Here is a 2,500-nt window from a genome sequence, read left to right as displayed (position 1 = left end):
AAGGACGGAAAGAGGAAAAAGAATGAACAAATGAATGAACGAAAGAAAGGAAGAACGAACGAAGGGTAGAACGAACGAACGAACGAACGAATGAATGAATTAATGATTAATAATTAATTAATAGATTAGATGAATTCACTAAAGAGTGAATGCATAAATAAATTTAATTAAAAAAATAAAGAACATAGGAACGAATGAACAAATGGATGAAGAAGAAGAAGATGATGATTAAATTATTGATGACGTATGTAATTAGTGAAAATTGAAAAATTTTCTTTTGGCTATCTTTTGTATGTATGTATGTATGTATGTATGTATGTATGTATGTATGTATGTATGTATGTATGTATGTATGTATGTATGTATGTATGTATGTGTGTATGTATGTATGTATGTATGTATGTATGTATGTATGTATGTATGTATGTATGTATGTACAAAATCATAAAATCATTACAAACATACAAAATCTAGTTTGTATGTGTAAGTTATGATGATGATGTTTACGATGTTGATGATGATGATGATGGTGATTGTTACGACGATGATGATGATGATGGTGAAGAGGAAAATGATGATGATGATGATGATGATGATGATGATGATGATGACGCTGGCACTGAAGATGATGTTTGACGATGAATTAATTAGCAGCGTGGAGGTGCAAATTTAATACAGGTGATCTATTTACCTGTGTATAATGTGTATGTATGTATATTTGTATGTATGCATGTATGTATGTATGTTTGTATGTATGTTTGTATGTATGTTTGTATGTATGTTCGTATGTATGTATGTTTGTATGTATGTATTAATAAATGTATGACGGATGTGTGCCTACAAACACAAGAAAATTTCATTAGGATCAGGTGTATTTATAAGTGATGGCTGGTGGATGATGTGATGTTTGGTACTCTATGTATGTATGTTTGTATGCATGTTTGTATGTATGTTTGTATGTACGTTCATACCTTTGTATGTATGTTTGTATGTATGCTCATACCTTTGTATGTATGTTTGTATGTGTGCATGTTTGTGTGTGTGTATGTGGCTCTGAATGAATGATTTTCAAAATCGCTTCTAGTTTAATGCATGAACGAAAATAAAGGAGAAACTTGAAAAACTGCAAATCAAATAGAAGATAAATATTTCTTTAAATTTTTATTGAACGTGTCGACTGACAGTCCCTTAGGTCCCCTCTAGGACCCAGGCGGTGCATTCGAAACTCACCAGACACAGAGTGAATCAACAGCAGGTGTCAGTGCAGCCTCATCCAGCGTTGGATTTGAAGGATCACTTATCGAGTTGATGGGTCTAAAAACTGTTGAGCTGAAATCTCTTTTTGTAATAATTCTCAATTTTCTGTTGGAAATTTTTAAAATCTTTTCGGAGGTCGTCATCATCGTCACATTTGCAGATGAGTTCGTTAGCCATGCTGCACGTATTCTTAGAACTGTCAATGTTCTCCTTTAATAATCTGCTCCAAAATTTCTGGCTTTTTCTAGCCAAACATTAACATTTGCTTCTCAAAGGGTTGGGCTATACTATGCAAGTCATCTATACTAAGTCATCTATTCATATTTTCATTCAAATTTTCAGAAATATGGTTTATATTCTGCAAATTCTTCGTTAAACCATGGCTCCGAAACCTCGCATTTGAAATTTGGTGCAACTTCATCCACCTTTCTTCAAATTGCATTTTGAATAACTCCAATTTTTTTTTAGTATCACTGCACTAGTGTGGCTTCGACAAATCTGAATTAGCAATCCCTTCAACAAGTTTCATCTCGTTCTACAGTTTTCACGGCATAACCAACTTCTTTTCATTCGCAGATTCAATTCTTGCGGCTGTTTTGGTTAGACGCGTCAAGCCATCTAAAACATGTCGAAAATTTCAGACTAGTGGGAGTAAGCATAATTGTTCATTTTAAAGTGTGCTCGCCTTTGCTTGTTTGAATGATTGCTCGTTGGTTTGTTTGTATATATTTATGTATTTCTCAATGTTTCTATTATTAATGAGACATAAACAACAAAAATGGGTTTATTCGTAAGGAGCAAAATAGGTTTGCACGCCAAGTTATATATTATTTATATTGTATGTATGTATGTATGTATGTATGTATGTATGTATGTATGTATGTATGTATGTATGTATGTATGTATGTGTGTATGTATGTATGTATGTATGTGTGTATGTATGTATGTATGTATGTATGTATGTATGTATGTATGTATGTATGTATGTATGTATGTATGTATGTATGTATGTATATTTTATGTTAGGCTGTGGTTGTGTTGTACAGAGATAGAAAGATGTTGCGTGACTAAAACAAGCTGTTATTTATGCGTTACATGTGTGTATGTTTGTGTGTGTGTTTGTTTGTGTGTATGTTTGTTTGTATGTGTGTTCTATTATGTTTGTTTGTTTGTTTGTATGTGTTTTTTATGTTTGTTTGTATGTTTGTTTGTATGTGTATGTATATGTCTAAATAATACAATC

General features: G+C 32.2%; 1 protein-coding gene across 1 annotated transcript in view; it reads right to left on the bottom strand.

The window, feature by feature from the left end:
• The window catches only part of HELRODRAFT_91511 (hypothetical protein), a gene marked incomplete at both ends in the record, with an annotated part of 13,548 nt that overhangs the window by 6,690 nt on the left and 4,358 nt on the right, over positions 1 to 2,500 (bottom strand). The gene's annotated exons all lie outside the window — the stretch shown is intronic.

The sequence above is a fragment of the Helobdella robusta genome, assembly GCF_000326865.2.
Source record: "Helobdella robusta unplaced genomic scaffold HELROscaffold_104, whole genome shotgun sequence".
Lineage (NCBI taxonomy): Eukaryota > Metazoa > Annelida > Clitellata > Rhynchobdellida > Glossiphoniidae > Helobdella > Helobdella robusta.
The sequence above is the reverse complement of the archived record's forward strand: the minus strand, read 5'-3'. Positions and strand labels throughout refer to the sequence as shown.